The 20,967-nt window shown below is 36.1% G+C and overlaps 1 protein-coding gene and 1 long non-coding RNA gene across 6 annotated transcripts in view; one reads left to right on the forward strand and one right to left on the reverse strand.

The window, feature by feature from the left end:
* Window positions 1-20,967, reverse strand: part of IL1RAPL1 (interleukin 1 receptor accessory protein like 1) — a 777,496-nt gene that overhangs the window by 198,967 nt on the left and 557,562 nt on the right. The window lies entirely within an intron of this gene.
* LOC310905357 lies at window positions 15,844-18,028 on the forward strand. Its single transcript, XR_014588969.1, has 3 exons — window positions 15,844-16,582; window positions 17,177-17,293; window positions 17,494-18,028. It is a non-coding gene; the product is annotated as an uncharacterized lncRNA (long non-coding RNA).

Below are 20,967 nucleotides of genomic sequence, written 5' to 3' on the forward strand. Positions count from 1 at the left end.
CTTCCCCCCAACTTGGTGTCATCTGCAGACTTACTGAGGGTGCACTCAATTCCCTCATCCAAACCATCAATAAAGATATTAAAGAGGATGGTCCCCAACACTGACCCTTGGGGAACACCACAGGTGACCGGTCGCCAGCTGGATTTCACTCTGTTCTCCACTACTCTCTGGGCCCGGACGTCCAGCCCATTTTTAACCCAGCAAAGAGTGTACCTGTCCAAGCCATGGGATGCCAGATTCTCCAGGAGAATACTGTGGGAGACCATGCCAAAGGCCTTGCTGAAGTCTAGGTAGACTACGTCAACAGCCTTTCCCTCATCTACCAGGCAGGTCAGCCGGTCATAGAAAGAGATGAGGTTCAGGCAGGACTTGCCTTTCATGAACCCATGCTGACTGGGCCTGATCCCCTGGTTGTCCTGCATATGCTGTGTGATTGCATTCAAGGTGACCTGTTGCATAGATGTATTCAAGATGACCTGTTCCATGCTGCTGTAGAGCTACTTCTAACACCTTCTTTCCTGGTCCTCTCATAACATTTCCCAAAGCCCAAGACATGTTTCTTTCCAATTTCTGAAGAACTTTTTCTAAAAGACTTAGATTCGTAGTTTGATCCATAACAAAAATGTTCAGTAATCCTCTCTGTGTTTGGAAAGCTGGATATAAAATATTCTTTAAAGGGGATCATTCACTGTATGAACATTTCATTTATCTCCTCCCAGACGAGTAAAACCATAAATACCACACCAACAGCTTCCTGACATTTTTACAACTTAAAGGCATATTTAAGCTCCATTCAGAAGATAGAAACATAGACATTACAAAAACTAAGAAAAGAAATGGTCAAATATTGGCTCTCAAAATCTGAATTAGTTTTTTGTTTGTTTGTTTGTTTGTTTGTTTTTTCCTTTAATTTAGTTAAGGCTTTAATATGGGTTGTAATTTTTACGGAGAAAGGACATCTAACAATAATATTTCCAGACAAGTGACATAGCTGAAGATGTTTTATTAGAGAACAAGTATGTAATTTCCTGTTTCCTACTCAAATGATGAAATCACTCCCACCAACTCCTAAGACTTTTCTGAAAGTTTGGGAAAATTACTAAAATGATATTTTTTCCCATGCAGTTTCTCCCTTATTAAGAAGAAGTGGCGCACTGTGGGACAGCTGTTTTAAGGCATACATGAAATAAACCAAATTACCTACATTTTCTTGAAGTGTTTAGTGGCCAGTATAAATTCTATAATATAACTACAGTCATTGTACTGCCAGCTTTACAATGAAGAAAATGCATTATAAGTACTTAATTAAATAATTTTGCCTCTTTTTTTTTTTTTTTCTTCAGTGCAGGAATAGCATTTCCTTAGTTGCTTAAAAAATAATTGGCAGTTGATTTAGAAATTGTCATAAATGATTTGGAACAATGAGATATGAATCGAAACTAATAATTCTGAGGTCGAAGATGAAGACTTTTATATAGCATCATTGCTGAATTTCTTCATGTAAAAATAATACTAAAAATAGGATATATAGCAAGTATACATCTTAACCTCCTCTGACAGATTAATACTTCTTTCTGTTACAGCTTACAGTGACAGGAGTTTGTGTCATGAACCACATATTCTGTTTGCTCAAAGGCAATACAACTTGTCAGTTGATGTCTTCTAGATGCAGCTGTCTCCTACGTCAGATACTCAATAAATCATATGAAGCATTTTCAGAGTGCAGTATTCATTCTCTGGACATTTTGTAGAAAATAAATAGTGATTTCTGGATTGTATTTGTAGCTCTCTGATGCAAATGAGTGTTAAATAGATTTTGTACAGTTTTTCCTATTTACTTGGATTATAGCTATTGATACCTACTCTGAATTAATAGAGCCAGAAGACACGATAGCTGCTTGTAAAATTCGTCACTGAGACAGGTATTTCAACTGTACCAGCATCCTGTTGGTTGTTCATCAGTGATGAATATTCTTAAGTAAATGTAATGCTGCAAGACCAGTATAAAGGTAGCAGAAGAAATTCTACACAGCATTTTTACAGATAAAATGAATTATGTTTGCCTGTGTGACAGACATAATGGAAATATTACTTTTGTTTGCCATTTGTATCTGAATTTATTATTATTTTTTTATTCAAGAACTTGCTGAATATTGCTTGGTTTTTTTTTTTTTTTTTTTTATTTATTACATAACTTAAGCCAATTTACTGAATTCCAGCCTTTGAACGACTGAAGACAAATATGCATTAAACAAACAAACAAACAAAAATACAATTAGCATACTTTACAGTGGACCAATCTGTAAATAGAAGTCTCACCAATACTGTGCTGGATAAGATTATGTTGTCAATCTTATCATTTTTACTAATCATGAGTCACAGAGAAGATAAACAATAAAATACAAACGTAAAGGACTGTCTCTGACATCGCAAAACCTAACCTAAGTTAAGCTGCACTGCTCATGTAAAATGAATGGTGGAAAGATTAAAGATGAACAGTAAGCAAACAACCAAACACAGTGAGACGGTAGAAGAATGTGTATAGTAGTTAAAAGTAGTTAAAAGTAGCGTAAAAAGGCTAGCTAGACACAAAAGGACTAAAACTGATCTGTGAATTCTACCCTAGCTGAGCTTCTAAAGGACATCAGACTTTCTGACAATCTGACATTCTGACCTATGCATTTCACTGAGAAAAAAAAAAAAAAAAAAGTTGGGGGGAGGGAGAACAGAAACAAACAAACAAAAAAATACCACAAGAACAATCATTGCAAAAAGAAGTATGTAAGTATCTGAAATTCTAGATCTGAAATGTTTCCTGTGCTGTTCTCAGCTGTCTTGAATGAGGTCAATTTTCACAGGATAATCAGTACAAAGAAGCAACATTTTAAAAACTTTCTGAGACCTAAATCTTTTTGCCTGCATTGGCATTGAATTATATTTGCCATGCCCAAAAATACAATTTGCAAATGAAAGTAACATGCACAATTTTTTGAAGGCAGTAAATCCACAAATATAAATGAACATAAATGAAATAAAGTTTGAGACCCTTCCTTTAAGAATATAGTGAGTGCTCTCACTCATGTAAAGGATGTTCGTTTATGCTATAATTTTAAGATTCAAATACATCTCAGAAGTGTAGGTTCAGTTTAGTAACTTAATTTTGGATTCTGTTGCAGTCTGCAGTCTGTATTCAGAACTACAGCATATCTGATGAATCAGGGAAGGTGCCAGTCCCAATTTTATTCAGATCTTTTGATGTATTTTTCAGAACTTTGTGCATTTTTCTCCAAAAAGTGAGAAAAAACCAATACCATAAATAGATGACTTGCCATAATCTTATCATACAGTATACATTTCCTGCAGTGAAGGGGAGTGTTGCTGTTGTTGGTAGGGTTGCAGTAATAGAGAGTAAGATGCTTCAAACTACATGAAAAAAGTTGTATTTCCTGACCGTCTATGCCCCTCCTCTCTAAATGTCTTTGAAAGATGCCTTTCTAAAGGAGTAATATGCTCTTGTTCTCACTGTTTCCACTGAGGTGGTGTTAAGTATTTTACTGGATTTTTACTAGAATTGCTTATTAGAGACGGTAAAATAGCAGTAATGTAGTCAGTAATTGTTTAGCACATGTAAGACGGACAGCCATTGGGCTAATCTAATCTCAGAAGTACAGTATTTCATAAATATTCCACATTGCTTTTCATAATGATTACTTCATCATTACTTCTTTTACTGCTGTCCTGGTTTCAGTTAGGACATAGTTAATTTTCCTCCTAGTAGCTGGTAGGGTGCTATGTTTTGGATTAGGATGAGAAGAGCACTGATAACATGCTGATGTTTTAATTGTTGCAGAGCAGTGCTTACACCAGGCCAAGGACTTTTCGGCTTCTCGCTCTGTCCTGCCAGCGAGCAGGTTAGGGGTGCAGCAGGAGCTGGGAGAGGACAGACCCAGGACAGCTGACCCAAAGTGGCCAAAGGGGTATTCCATACCATCTGACATCATGCTAAACAATATATAGGGGTGGCTAGCCAGGGTGGGGGGCCGGCTGCTTGGGGATAGGCTGGGCATCGGTCAGCGGGTGGTGAGCAATTGCATTATGCATCACTTGTTTCGTACACATTATTATTAGTAATACTATTATCATTATTATTGTTATTGTTATTGTTATTTTCCTGTCTTAATAAACTGTCTTTATCTCAACTCACAGGCTTCACTTTCCCGTTTCTCTCCCCCATCCCAGAGAGGGAGGGGGGAGGGTGAGCAACGGCTGTGTGGTGTTTAGCTGCTGGCCGGGTTAAACCACAACAACTGCTTATCCTGGTTTCATTCTTTTGAAAGGGCTCTATTCAACATTCAGACTGGCACAGCAGTTTGCTCTCATCAGCTAAACCTGAATGTCACACACCTAGTCACACATATACAGAGGCCATTGTTCCTCTTACAGGTCTTTTTATGGAGCAGTAAGAATGTCAGCGCATCTAGGTTATTTGGAGGTATGCTAAAACCTAAGAACTAGTTGAATCTTAGTTTATAGAAATAACACTCCCACAGCCAGTATGTTCGAGATCTCTAAAAACATTAGTAGCAAAGCCATTGTGAATAACATTGTGGAAGAAGTTCCTCTGGAGTAGTAAGGTTAAATCAGGTTCCCACCATACACATTAGCCTGGTCAGCTCTAAAGGAGTCAGCTATGCTTGTACAGAGGAAGGAATGGTGTTTGCATATTGTTTTCCTTAGTGTGGGAGAAGGAGCAGTGAAGATTTTTGAGGACAGGGAAGAACATGGAAAGGTCTCAGACATGTCTTTTCTGGAGGTCTAGGGATGAGGCTCCCTAACTTGTTGCACTATGGCTGAAGTTTAAAATGCAAATACAGTAATACCAAAGTTTTTTGGACCTAATATGTGTGTATAGGTTATGTAAGTATGTCAAGTTTCTGAAGATTCTGTAGCAAAACTCTTTTTTTTTTTTTTAAAGTCTCTAATACTAGAGTGGAAAATATTTATTCCTGTGATATCTACTTAGTTATCATTTAATTATCATTTCCAAAGATGAGGCAAAGACAGTCAAATTTGTTCATCAGTTTTAGAGAAGAAACAAAGTAGATATTTAAAAACAGGTTCTTTAAAACCACCTCAACAACAGACTTATATAAAAAACTGTAAGGCTTTTCTCTAGAAAGGTTTTTAATGTTTGTTTTTAAGGATGTAGCTATAAACTACAGATTAAAATAAATCAAAAAGATCCAACTCAGAATCTTTCTCAGAATTTATGCCTTTAGTCAAATTTATCTTTTAAAAGTGAAGAGAGAAAACTAGTTGGCCTAGACAAAGTGATCATTTCTTAAATAAATAGCTTATCTACACTCTGTAACTTTGAAGGAAATGGGACATCAGGAGAAAAGAGTACATAAGAAATATGACCTTTTCTGAAAACGTGTTTCTAGGCAAAATGGTGATTAAGTTTGTTTCTAATTCAATTTCCAGTCTGTCTTTGATACTAGAATAACGTATAATTTCTTTACAATTTATCCATGAGAATCCTATGGAATTTTGTACTGTCCTGCATTTTTATTGTTTATTTTTTAGTCTATGCCAACTACAAAAGGAATGAGCCTGACTAGAATTATTGTTATAATAGCAACAGAAAAGGAATCCCACAAGTATTATGGTATATAGGAACTGCAGCACGAAGTAATCACTCTTTGTGCACATCTATATACATGTACGTGTATGTCCTTTTGCCTCATGGAATCGAGATTTATTTTGCTTATTAAAAAAAATCTATTTTAATTTACATTTATGAATTCACAAATTATTATAAAAACTAATGTTATCGGTGCAGTGCTCTCTAGCATTTTTTCCATCTGCAGCCTGTTCCTACAATTCTATAAAGATGAAGTCTTACAAGGGATTTGCAGGGAACAGAATGACTAATTTCAAAAGTGTAAGCAATAAACAGACTGACACCCTCACAACTCTGTGCTCCTGTTACAGCTAAATAATAAAAAATTATGCTAGCAATTGATGGTGCTAGTATGACAAAAGTTTACCATTTAATAATCGTACTTCGATAGTATTTTTTTTTCATTGCAGTTTATCTAGATAAAACTGTGCTGTAAGTCTCCCCAGCTCCTGTACCATAAAACAACCTGTAACAATCTTTGCAACACAGAACCCTCAGATAATATATTTTAACATATGCATATAAGATATATCCTTTTCGAGTTGCATTATCATATTATTAATAAAATACTAGTCATGTTGCATTGTAATCAACCTTACTATGATGTGCTGCTATTAAACAAAGTTATTACCCCTGCTTTGTTTGTTTCATCTCTAAAGTCAATTATACCATCAGGATACTTAAGTGCAGCTCACAGTTGATCACAGTTTTCTAGTCAGATTAAAGTAATTGTAAGACCTGTGTGTGACTGGAATGGAAATTAGGGCTGGGGGGAAATATAATTTAGTAGAGTTTCTCTGTTACAGTTAGTGAAGTTGTTATAAAGAAATGCAATATTACACACATAACAGGTATTGGGGTGGGGGTGGGGGAGGGTGGTAATCAACTTCTGGAGCATTCCCAAATTTTCTTTTTATCAGAATTTAATGAGACTCCTATTATTTGCTTTCATAGATGCTGGAAACTGAAGAAAATCTCCATCTGTACATTTCCAAAAGAGTCAAGCTTAAGTTACATATCTTTTCAGAATGTAGGCATATACTATAGGGTCGCCTAGAGGCACCAGTACTAGTTACAAGGTTTTGCATTGTATATTGTCTCCTAAAAGTAGGCAAAATGGCAAATATCAAATTACCCAAGATGATGCCTTGACTCCTAGGACCAAAGTAGCACTTTGATTATGTGCTGCATGGCAGTATGAAACTAGAAAAATCAGTGCCTGGTAAAATTATGGAGAAGGTTATTCTGGGAGTTATTGAAAAACACTTAACGGACAACAATGCTGTCATTGGTCAGAACCAACATGGGTTCACTAGGGGAAGTTCATGTCTAACAAACAATTTCCTTCTATAAGATCACCCAGCTATTTGACCAAAGGAAGCCAGTCGATGTAATCTTTCTGCATTTCAGTAAAGCTTTTGATAATATATCTCACAGTATCCTTCTTGACAAAATGACTAGAATACAGTTAGATAAAACCATAATAAGATGGGTGAACAATTGGCTGACAGATCGGGCCCAGATGGTTCTTGTAAATGGGGTTACATTAGGCTGGTGACCTGTCACTAGTGGGGTTCCCCTGGGCTCCATTTTAGGGCCAGTCCTCTTCAGTGCTTTCATAAATGATTTGGATGAAGGACTTGAATTTTTTTTGAGCAAGTTCATGGATGATACCAAATTGGGTGGAGCTGTTGACTCTGTCAAGGGTGGTGAGGCCTTACAGAGAGATCTTGACAAATTAGAGGGCTGGGCAATCACCAACAATTGTTTAACAAGAGCAAGTGTCGGATTCACAGAATCACAGAATCACAGAATCATCTAGGTTGGAAGGGACCTCCAAGATCATCTAGTCCAACCTCTGCCCTAACACTAACAAGTCCTCCACTAAACCATATCGCTAAGGACTACATCTAAACGTCTTTTAAAGACCTCCACCTCCCTGGGCAGCCCATTCCAATGCCTAACAACCCTTTCAGTAAAGAAGTTCTTCCTAATATCCAAACTAAACCTCCCCTGGCACAACTTTAGCCCATTCCCCCTCGTCCTGTCACCAGGCACGTGGGAGAATAGACCAACCCCCACCTCTCTACAGCCTCCTTTAAGGTACCTGTAGAGAGCGATGAGGTCTCCCCTGAGCCTCCTCTTCTCCAGGCTAAACAACCCCAGCTCCCTCAGCCGCTCCTCGTAAGACTTGTTCTCCAGACCCCTCACCAGCTTCGTTGCCCTTCTCTGGACTCTCTCGTGCACTTGGGAAGGGGACGAGATGCTGGAGAGCAGGCCTGCAGAAAGGGATCTGGGGGTTTTGGTCAACAGCAAGCTGAGTATGAGCCAGTGGTGTGCCTTGGAGTTCAGGAGGGACAACTGAATCCTGGGGCGCATCAAACACAGCGTTGCTAGCTGGCCAAGGGAAGTGATTGTCCAGCTCTGTTCTGTGCAGGTGCAGCCTCACCTTGAGTACTGTGTGCAGTTCTGGGCACCACAGTATAAGAAAGTTATAAAACAGAGTGTCCAAAGGAGGGCTACAAAGATGGTGAAGGGTCTGGAGGGCAAGACATATGTCAGGTGTCTGAAGTCGCTTGGATTGTTCAGCCTGGAGAAAAGGAAACTGAGGGGAGACCTCATCATAGTCTTCAATTTCCTCATGAGCAGGAATGGAAGGGCAGGTGCTGATCTCTTCTCTCTGGTGACCAGAGATAGGACCCGAGGGAATGACTTGAAGCTGTGACAGAGGAGGTTCAGACTGGATATTAGGAAAAAGTTCTTCACCAAGAGGGTGGTCGAGCACTGGAACAGGCTCCCCACCTGAGCCCGCATGAGTTCAAGAAGCGTTTGGACAACACTCTCAGACACATGGTGTAATGTTTTGGGTGGTCCTTTGGGGACGCAGGAGTTGGACTCAATGATCCTTGTGGGTCCCTTCCAACTTAGATATTCTACGATTCTAGTGTTTGCAAGACAAAAACAGCAGTCTGATGTGTCCAGTGAGGGTGCTTCATTAAGATTCTGATGGAAACTTAATGAGATAAAGAATACGGAACCTCTGTAGCAGGATCAATGACTGTCTACATGTTAGCTTAGACTGTATTCATCAATGAAAAAAGAAAAGTCCAAATGCAATGCTGTAGCTCCCCTTTGTAATGGCAATATGCAATTCATTCAGTTTTAGATCAACAATAAATTCCACCGGTACAAACTATCTAAGAAAATTAAAATAAGCATAGTATTAATATTTATATAACCTTCAGTGAAATTAAAAAGATAACAAAATACTACGATATTTTTTTCCTTACAAGAGAAGTAGAAAATACAAAACATGGTTTCATATGAGTGTTTAAAAATATTTTTAAAGAACCTGAGATGACCTGAATTCTGCATGTTGCAAGCACTTCAGTAAATAAGTAAAGTCTCCCCTAAATAAAATTACTCATATACATTTGGATGACATATGAACTCATGGACAAAGCAACAAACCTTTGTTTCCACTTACATTACTCATCCTATGTATGTTTGAAAGTCCCTGATTGGCTAAATCAGCATATATTTTACATAAGCATAAGACATAGCATATGAGATTGATTGCTGCATTACTTCCTCTTTGTAACAAGATAAAATTAATACATAACTATGATTAGTTAGACAATTAAACAATTGTCTTATATTCATAAAATTGCTTTTTAGTGTCAAATATGTTAATTTTCCTTTCTGATGGTATTATCACAGGGCAGAATTAAGCTTAAATATATCTCCATTCCTTTAAGTACTTAGGTCTTTTTCACTTAATCTGACCAATGGAATTTCTCCATTTACAATTAGAATCCTACTAATTACTGCTTTACAGGTTTTTATTTTAATTCATGAGCAGTTCCATTCTTAACATAAAAAGGGAGATGGAGATGGAGATGGTTCTTCACATACAGCCCAATAGCAGTCATAAGGAGTGTGGAAGGGTGAGAACTCCATGTACTATGGCTGGAACAACTGGCATGAGCTGGAGCATATCAAGACCTCAGACCCCATCATGTTTAAAACTGGACACTAGCTGTAAGAACAACTTTGTGTCTGAAAGTGCGACTAATTTCAGTGTAAATTCAAGTTTTTGCTCCTCAGTGCTGATGAACTTGCTATTAATAAGTATTGGTATTGCTATGTGTGTTGGAATCTAGACTTCTAATTAGAAAATATTTCGAATATTTTAGGAATGTAAATGGCATTTAAGAGCTTAAAAACAATAATTGGGAGGAAGGCTGCTGATCTTATTATGATGAACAGTATAAATATTTGTAAAAGAAACATTATACATAAGTAATTAAGCAAACTTTTTTTAGGCAATGTTTTTTGCAGAATTTTTTACATGTTGCTTGTAAATGATTGATTTAAGTAGAAGTGAAACTACTGATACATGATTTTAAATAAAACACTGTCTTAACAGCACTTTTAAAAATATAATGTTAAACTATTGACTATATTTGTAATCCATATAAAATGGAAACCAAAGCTAAACTTTCCCTCAGAAGACATTATGCACTCAAGTGAATAAATAACTTTTTATGAACTGTTTGGACATAAGTCAATTCTTTTAAAATTGCAAAAATGTATGTTGAAAATTTCCTAATCACTTATTATTTTTTGAAACATAAAATTATAATTTAATACTCAATAATGTAATGAATTTTGGGCTGAGTGGAAAATAGCCTGCCATATTGAAGAAGAATACTTTCAATATGAAAGTAATGAGAGACATGAGTTGTTATAGTTTGCTTATAATCAACTTAATAGCTTCAGATTTTCCATACTTCTCACCTGTTTTCTACATAAAATATTCACTTGAAAATAATATTATTGAAACACACACACAGGCATTCATCTCAAGATGAATCGAAGTGTGAAAATTGAAATAAAATCTAAACAATGGCAAATCCTTTAAGGAAAGTCAGTCAATATTAAGAATGATATGGAAGTCATAATACAAAGATTTTGACTGAGACTATTGGATGCTACAGCATGATAAAAAGGAAATTTATTGTTCAATTTCATCTGAGGGTATGGAATACACCCAGATGCAGCCAATAAGAACATTGATTTATATCTGCTTGGATGAACTAATGGAAATTCTGATCAAGGCACTGATATTGCCACCTTGTATTTGACAAGACATTACATGTTTCAAGGAGGCCTGGAGAAAGGTAAATATAAATGGTTGACTGTCCAGAGCCAGAGATAAACAGTAAAATCTTTGTAGCTACTATAATTAAATGAGAAAGTTCCCTTTTGTTAGATTAATTCCTGAATTAAGCTTTTGGAGATGATCTTGGCCAAAAACCTTAAGCAATGATAATTTTTTTTTGGTAGAGTCTTTATTTCATTTAACGTCTTTATTTCACCAAACTGCAGTAGTCAGTTAAATATCCAATCAGGAATTATAAATGTTGCATGCAAATACTGTCGAGCTGATGTAATAAGAAACCTAGCATATTACGTATCTTCAGTTATTAGGTCCTTTCAACTATTTAATTTCTGTGTGAACAAATGTCTTGATACAGACAAGAAAGAACTAAATTACAGAGAACAGAAATCATTTAAATCTTACAAAAATTCTGTCTCAACCAGTTAAACCAAATCAAAATTTTCTTCTTTAATCATGGAGTCGTTATTTGGACCTCATCAAAATAAAGGTACTAGAACAGAAAGTTACACAAAATCAAGGAAAAAGAAAAACAAGTTGTACAAGATTTTTTCATTTAAAAAGATTTTTTACTAATACAGGTTTTATTGCCAAAAAAACGTGATTGATCAATTACACATTCACACTGCCAGTGTTTATTTGTTTCATGTCTACTCATGATGGTGATGCTTTGAAGCCATTGCACATAAGAGTTTTCTAAAATGAGGCTACCCTTCAAATAAGGGTTATACTAGAATGCATATACAGACCAACTCACTGTACATATTACCTTGTTTCAATGTTACAATGAGTAAGAGGATGAAGACCTTATTTGCATATATTTCAGACTTGTACTGTACAATCAAATATTTCTCTGCTATATTGCCCTAAACTGCAGCACACTAAAAGAGCATGAAAATAACTAGCAACAAGAAAGCATCAGCTCTTGGATGATTTCCAACCTATAGTTTTCAGCCTATTTTGCTGAGTATTTACCAGACAGTATCATTCCTTCTGTCTTGTATAAAGAACATGGATTTTCTATCACAATTTCATAAACTGGAAAACCATATTTTGCACAAAAAATGTTCATGCTGAATCAATTAGCCTTCTTTTAGTCTACTTCACCACTACTATTAAACATTCCTGTATCTTATTGACACACTTTGTTTGTCCAGCATGAAATATCTAAGAGTTACAAGAGAAGGTGGAGAGTGCATTTACGTACTGATAGAGTGCCAGTCTGCAAGAAAATGAAAAGAGCATGACAATATACATTCTTGCATAGGAAAGGCATTCATCCACCCTAAAGTGGTAAAGAATAATTGAGAGACACACTCATGTGAAATTATAATAGAAACAAAATCCTAAAAAGAGCCCTTCCTCCATCTTTTAAACTTCTCAGGTTACGAGATAATTGCAATAACGTGATTAAGATTAAGATCAAGACTAAAGTATTTTATTAACACTTAGATTTAAGTAGGCAGTAGTTTCGTAGCACCAGATATAATTTATATGCAATTTGTTACCAAACACATTTTTATAGGGAATATATAATAATTTCAAAAAGAAAATAGCAATATAAGAATCTGAGACTCAAGTAATTCGTTTTTTACCAAACTAAAAGATTTTGTGCATCATCTTTGGATGCAGTATTTTTCATTTCATTTTCGTAATTAAATATTCTCTCTCCAGCTATAGGGATAATAGTGCGGTGCATTAAAATAAAACAAACAAACAAAAAAATGTATATACATTTGACGATTTATTAGAAACATGAATCATGATTTCCTTAGCACTGGTACTGGGATTAGAATGATATGGATACTATCAAACACAACTAATAATAAAGCCTGTATGTGTTATCAGATCATTACGTGGTACTCTCATGAACATAGCTATAACAAAAGCAAAACACCCCCACAAAAAAAATCTTACATGATTAGCATAAATCATGCCCACACAGAGTGTATACAGCAAAACGACATTTCTGCCTTGAAAGGATGATGATCAACATGTGCTACAGTACTCAACCATTCAAATTCATGTAGAGAAAGGCATTTCTCTAATAAATAATAAATAAATAATAAATAAATAACAAATAATTAATTAATACATAAATAAAATATAAATAAGTAATAAATAATAAATTCAGATTGTCTAAATTATCCTTTAAGTTTTCTCCTTTAATTTGATAAGTAACGATAAACAATCTGACACCTTATTTATATTTGTCTTCTCCAGTTTAATATCTGGATTTTGGACTCATCTCTTGGTGTTAACTGTATATATTTATATTTTTTAAACCTATACTATTTTTGCAGCTGTAGTAATACAGTTCAAATGAGGCATGCCTTTGCAATGAGAGTTCTTTTGAGAATTCTCTCAGTCCAGATTCTCATGGACAGGAAGCTAAATCACTAAATTTAAGCATGTTTCAGTATATTTTGCAGTATCGTGTCTCAGGAGAGACGCAACACTAAACTGGCGTGAAAACAGGATTGTCACTCAATAATACCTGAAACATGTCTGCTTCTCTTCCTCAGGATTGCGGTCCCAGGACACATAATTTAAATGTATTAGCCCCCTTGATAACCAGAAAAAAATATGTATAGCAACAGAGTATTTTTGTCAATTTCATGCTTTAGTCTTTGAAAACAAAATTGTCTGAACATATGAAATTCAAGGAAAAAAACACTGAAGTATTAGTCTGATCAAAATTGTAAGAAGAAGACAGAAATGATAGACAGGACTTAACACAGGAAGAACAGCAAGTAGTAACTCATATAGATTTAATTTTTTTGCTTCAAGTTTTATACTAATTGAACATCTGTTATTTATAAATTCTAAAGTGAATCTTTTTAAATGCACCTGCAGGATGACCTTCTCTTAAATAATAATTTGATGGAAACATATGAGAGGGAAGTAGGATTTAAGGGAGTATAAAAGAATTGTTCCAAATAAGATTTCTTGATAATTAAAGAGAAGAGAAATGTCACTGGAAGATTTTTGCACTATGAATAATAGGATTTTTTTTTTTCAAAATGTAAGTTTCACAGTTTTGTGGCATGAATTTTTCAAGTTCGTCTAATTTATCCCGACATAATTATACATTCCTCCGATAAATAACAAACATTAAAATCTTCTACGAGCTTTACTGTTTAACTCCACATTACTGTTTCCTCAGTGCAAACTCACAATGACTTCCAACACTTAGATTTGATGAATCTTCCTGAAGAGTTAGTTACATATCCATAAATAACCATGGAAACAATGAACATATTTATCTAACCTAACCACCATATTCAAATTAGAAAACTGTCTTTGGGAAAGAAAATTTTACCCTCGATCCACTAGCTCGATGTTTTATAGGAATGAGTTAATAAGGAAAATACTAATTTTCAAATTAGAACACCATTTGCATATGCATTCCATAGAAAAAAAATATTATAAAAAGCAGTTGTAAATCTCAAAAATGATGTTTTTCTTTGTTTAACAGAGATTTGTATGGGTAGTTTCAACCTAGCAGAAATATCTTTCCTAGATAATAGCAACATGAGAACAACAGCAGGTGAATGGAGAGGAAAACAGAATTTTCTCTTAGTACCAAGTCATAAAAAGCATGAGTAGCTGTTTTATGGTGCCACATACAGAAGGGAGAGACTCCTATGGCCCACACTCCAAGCACAAGTCAAGGAGAATACTATTTTTGTTCATGTACCCTGACCTCAAAAAGAATCCAAGAGAAGGGCAGAGTTAGAGCTGCATGAGGCATCTGTGCAAGCATTAGAAGTTGGCAGGAGGGCAGAAGCAAGCCACCATGTGCATCCACGAGACCGAAGGGCAAAAAATACATCCCTGTTTGTGGGGCAGTGTTAGCAACTAAGATGGGATAGACTAGGCAGTCAGCAGTGGAGGGTGGGATACCCTTGGGTGGTCAAAACCACTGTGAGATTCTGTGAAAGAGAAGTTCAAAGGGGCTGTATGGAAGAAAGGGAGAGAAGAGGCAACCTAAGAAGTGGAAAAGACAGAGGCATAGATAAGTCTTCTAAAAATGACCATTCTGGTACACCAGCAGGTTTAATGCTGCCTATACAACCCCCAACTATAGATTATCAAGCAATGGAACATCATTGGGTAGTGGTTAGTATTTTCTCCATATTGGACTTCAGTGCAGTTATCCTTACAATGCAACAGACCACCAGATTCAGAAAATGGATTATTAACTTATATTTAAAACGCAATCAGCTATTAATCTTATCCTATGACCGTGAACTTCACAGTGAAATATAGAATCATAGAATAATTAAGGTTGGAAAAGACCTTCAAGATCACCTGGTCCAACCATCACCTTACTACCAATGTCACCAGCTAAACCATGTCCCTAAGCACCAGGTCCAACCTTTCCTTGAATACCTGCAGGGATGGTGATGCCACCACTTCCCTGGGCAACCCTTTCCAATATGTTTATACCCTTATCTAATTCATGAGATAATTTTTTTTCTGAGTACAGACGGAAATTCAGACACTTAAATCCATATATCCAAAGTGCTAAAGGAAGTCTTTGGACTCCTGGAAACAGATATTTAATGTTCTTAGGTTAGTGTCCCAACTACTAACCAAACATCCAGTATAAAACAAAGTTAAGTCAGTTAAGCACTGACTAGTCTACTTGTGTTTTCTTCCTCCATGCTGTGGAGGAATATTTTGAGAACATATTTTGTAATGAATGTGAAAACTCTTCCTATCAAATGACTGGTGATAGGTTCAGCATCCAGAAACAAGCATGAATTCTGCATTAACCAAATATACTATATATATATTAATAAGAATGCAGTGAAACTGCTATCATACTTTACCAAAAGAGGAATATTAAAAAAGATCCCACAGTAATTGTGAAATTCAATGAACAGTGTCCCAAGCATTCATACTCCTTTTCTCCTGTCCCAGAAATGGGCAGAAAATTTCTGAACCATAAAAGGTTACACAGCTGCCTCCATCTACAAGGTTATATGCATACTGTGCTACATACCTATGCAGTTCAGAAAACTGATGCAAAGGAAAGGTGGACTGGGGATAAAAAGTGACATCAGCAGGCAGAATAAAATGACAGAAGGAAAAATATTTTACTGACACATTTAATCAGAATTAAACTGTGGCATTTGGTAACTGCTCATGAGATGTTATACCCTCTCGGCATGGACCCTGGATACATAAGGAGAAAGGGAGATCATATGTTTATTTATTGGCTCCTACTCTATCAGGAATAGGGAACTAGGCTGCAAAATTACTAGAAGTAGAACTGAAATATACTACACAAATGATTAAACAGGAAAAAACAAATAAGCAAATGAACTGCCTAAAAAAATAAAAATCCCTCACTACTTCCTTTTGACTTCAGTGCAGTAAGGTTTTAACTATTGGATTCTCCCAATCCAATCCCAGCTCATTAGAGATTAAGATGGGGAATAAAAAAAGGAGAAAAAATAAAGAAACAGAAAAAAAAGTTGCCTTTCTCTCTCCCTTTCCGAGCGAAGTGTCTAACTTAGCTTTTATAGGCTATCACTGCACCTGAGACTCTTGAAATAAAGCCCAGCTGTTGTAACCAAAACCAGCTTTCAAAAAGGGGCTGCTAAAGTGGCTTTCTTTAAACAGTGAAAGAAGGAGCAACTGAGATGTGAAATAACTTTCCAGAAAGTTTACTGTGTTTCAATTGGTCTCTGAGTTACTCTTTTCTGGTATGTGGTTAATCTAGGACACTAAAGGTTTACATTAACAAAAAAATATATTTTAAAAGATTAAAAAATAAATAAATAAGAAAATAAAAAATGACTAAAATCTCTTAGGAATCAAAAACTTTGCACAATGAAAATGTAATTAGTAATCTGTGATATGTGGTGAGATTTCTGTGTTTGATTGTTAGTATTCCTACACCTTTGTCAGCCCAGGAATAATGAAGATAATAGGGTGCTTTTCTCTAACTGCAGTCACAAGGAGTAAAAGAAATTTCTTCTTTCACTAAAGAAGTCTCTACAGGCTCTGAAATCTGAAATTATAAATAATCATGAGAGTCCTTCTTGACCTTGGAATTATTAATGACACAGGATTGTTTTCTGTTTTTGTTTTGTTTTCTGGGAGAAAAAAAAAAAAAAAAGCAATGCCCAATACTGCATCAAGTGTCTTGCTACTGGTACTTACTCTCCACTGCTCAATTGTTCCCTGAGTATGGCAAGTGCAAGAGCAGTTTAATGCACAATGATTTGAAGTTTTATATGGCAAGTCTGTCTAGTTAGCATTTTCAGCCCCATTATTATTTTTTTTTTTTTGCACAGGTCATTTGACCAAGCATTACAGGAAGACTGACACAAACAATATGGACCCCAAAGACAATACTGAGCATACTGTAACTATGAGAAGACAGTGGTGTTGAACACTCTTAACTCTGTGAGGTGGGATGACTAAGTAAGGATTCATTTCAAGATTAGGTTGAGTGCAGGCAAGAGACACCTGTGGCTCAGTGGCAGGAACAGTAGAGAAATCCTACCTAATAGGATTTTGGGTTGGAGACCTTGAAAAAAGTAATGTTTTCTTCTTTTCTTTTTCTACGTTGAAAAAAAAGTAGAGTGTAATTTTTCTATTTCTTTTCTAGGTATTTCAGCAGATGTCTTCCCAGAACTGTTATAAACCATTGAATGTAAAACAACTTTTAATTTCTGAAATTAATTATTGGCTATAAAAATATAATATTTTCAGATATCTCTATAAGAAATTAAGTATTACTTTCATGACATATGAAATAAAATTCTCATTATACTTTCAGAATGACTTTATCTGTGTATTAATAATCTTATCCTATGAACAGCAGCAGAAATTTAACATTTTCTCAACAAGAGTTTTATGCAGCTCGTTTTTAAAAATACTGTTAACAAGTAGACTGTTGATTAACAATGTAGTTAAAAAAAAAAAGGAAAAGGAGATAAATCTTGAAAACAATGATCAATTCCTCTTTTAAATAAAAAAGAAAAATGAACGAGCAAAAAGAGATTCTAAAATAATCATATAAATGTCTTTATATTTCTGTTTTCCTTCTTTTTTAACAAAGAGATGGAACTGACATTTTTCCTTCAGCCAGCATTAACATTCTGAGGGTCTGTTTTTGTGAAGACATTTTTGGGAATATCCCTAGTCACAGGGTTTATGAAATTGGAATAACAGAAGACAGACACCTCACTGAATGCACTTTTTTACTCTTTTACTTTCTACAGTCTAGGGAATTGTTATAAAATCAAAATAACATCATACTTGGTCACCTAAAATGATTTCTTATTATGTACACCTTGATCTCTATTTTTTTTCCTGATTTTACTCTCATCATAATCATATTAATGGAATCAGACATATTAAGAAAATCCCTAAAATTAAATTAATTGAATAAAATGCCTGTTAGGTGTCCACTGCTTTACTTGATGTTTGCGTATTTATATGCTTAGGAGAGTTAAGTATGTATCAGTATTCACATTTTTCAAAAATACTGGAAATAACGTGGTTCTAGTTTAAAAAAAAAAAAAAAAAGAACGATGAGGATGGTTTAACTGGACATCTTTTATGTGGAAATTGTACAAGCTATAGATGAAACAGAACAGTCTTCATTGTTGTTGTATTTTTTCTTTAATTGTGACATTATTATTTATTCTTTCTTTTATCTTTCATCTTCAAATTGTGGAGCATTTGGATAATAATAATGTTTCAGAAGTCCAGAAACTGTGGTAACATGTAGGTTAGCATGTATCTTCTAACCTTACTGGCTAAAAAAATCTGTATATTCTGAAAATGCATACTTCATTTTAAAATATTTTTATATGGCTGTTAAAAATCATAAAATAATATAAATTATTAGAAAAAATATTGTTTGATACTGAACAACAGAGAATGGGAAGCAGGGTTGGCTTAACATTTATAATGCTTGGTAGTGAAAGGAACATTTTCCAATTAATTCCTGGTCTGGTAAGGAATAGTAAATAAGATGGTGCTTCTGAATATACTATAGGTGAGGAAAATTTAGAAAATACTAAAAGAATTTGAAGTTTTCTCTTAAACTGATATTTCTCTTGTCTGTCTTTATTGTATTATCTTTGTGAATAAAATAATTCACAATCAGGAACATTGCTTTTGTGCAAGAAGGATCTCAATCATGTAATTTCACTGAATTGGAACTGATTTGGGTAAGAAGATATATAGCACAGAGAAACAGGAAGAAGGAAGGATGAATCCCCCCCCCCAAAAAAAAAAAAAAAAAAAAAAAACCCTTTTCTACAGAGTCCATGTACAACATTGTAATAAATGCAAAAAGTAATTTTTTTTTTTTTTTTTAATATTTACTAATACTGGCCTGATAAGCATTTAGAAAGGTTGGAATATTTTTACCTACCTTCACAATCACAGAATGGCTGAGGTTGGAAGGTACCTCTGAAGACCATCTTGTCCACCCCTCTGCCAAGCAGGATCACCTACAGCACATTGTGCAGCACATTGTGCAGGATGGTATCCAGGCGTTTTGAGTATCTCCAGAGAAGCAGACTCCACAACCTCTCTGGGCAACCTGTTCCAGTGCTCTGTCACCCTCACAGTAAAGAAGTGCCCCCTCACAGCCAGACCGTCCTGTGCTTCAGTTTGTGCCCGTTGCCTCTCGTCCTCTTGCTGGGCACAACTGAAAAGAGTCTAGTTCTGCCCTCTTGACACCCTCCCTTCAGATATTTATATATACTGATGAGGTCTCCCCTCAGTCTTCTCTTTACCAAGCTAAACAGGCCCAGCTCTCTCAGCCTGTCCTCATACAACAGGTGCTCCAGGTGTCTAATCATCTTCATAGCTCTCCTCTGGACTTGCTCCAGTAGTTCCATGTCCCTCTTGTACTGGGGAGCCCAGAACTGAACACAATACTCCAGGTGTGGCCTCCTCAGGGCTGAATAGAGGGGGAGGATCACCTCCCTTGACCTGCTGGTAACACTTCTGAATCCACACAGGGATACCGCTGGCTTGCCTGGCCACAAGGGCACATTGCTGACTCATGGTCAGCCTGCTGTCCACCAGACCTCCCAGGTCCCTCTCTGCAGAGATGCTCTCCAGCAGGTCACCCCCCCCCCCCCCCCCCCCCCCAAGCCTGTACTGGTGCTTGGGGTTATTCCACGCTAGGTTCAGGACCCTTCACTTGCCTTTGTTAAATTCCATGAGGTTCCTCTCGGCCCAACCCTCCCGCATGTTGAGGCCCCTCTGAATGGCAGCACAGCCCTCTAGGGTATCAGCCACTCCTCCCAGCTTTGTGTCATCAAACTTGCTGAGGGTGCACTCCGTTCCATTGCCCAGGTCACTGATGAATAAATTGAACAAGACTGGCCCCAGTACAGACCCCTGGGGGACACTGCTTGCTACAGGCCTCCAACTGGACTCGGCACCACTGAGCACAACCCTCTGAACTCTGCCATCCAGCCAATTGTCAATACACCTCATTGTCCACTCATCTAGCCTGAACTTCCTGAGCTTGTCTATGAGGATGTTATGGGAGACAGTGTCAAAAGCCTTGCCGAAGTCAAGGTAGACCTCATCCACTGCTCTCCCCTCATCCACCCATCCACTTCTCATCATAGTAGGCTATCTGATTGGTTAAGCATGATTTTCTCTTTGGTGAATGCATGCTGACTACTCCTGATCATCTTTCCTACTGATACAAAACCTGAAAATACAATTTAACATGTTGTCTTTTCAAGAATGTACAACCTTTCAGAACCATTTAGAATAATATATCCTGTCTAAGATATCCCAAGACATCTTCACCAAGTACTTTCAAAGTTGACTGTAAAGGGGCCGAAAAGAACACTGCACAATAGAAATTTAATTATTTTTAAGTTTGAACATCAAGAATAAGCACATAATACGTAGAGAATTGAATGACCCCTAGTGAATTGAGTTAAAAGAAAAATCCAGAGGAGCTACTTTATTTAATATCATTCAAAGTAGTCCCATGGCATTATTATGTAGATACACCACACAGAAAGCTCCTTGACAAGGTCGCTTTACGTTCCATATAAATTTGAACCTGAAGTCCATTACAAAGTCCTTGGACTTG

Source organism: Anser anser, assembly GCF_964211835.1.
Source record: "Anser anser genome assembly, chromosome: 1".
In the NCBI taxonomy this organism is placed as follows: domain Eukaryota; kingdom Metazoa; phylum Chordata; class Aves; order Anseriformes; family Anatidae; genus Anser; species Anser anser.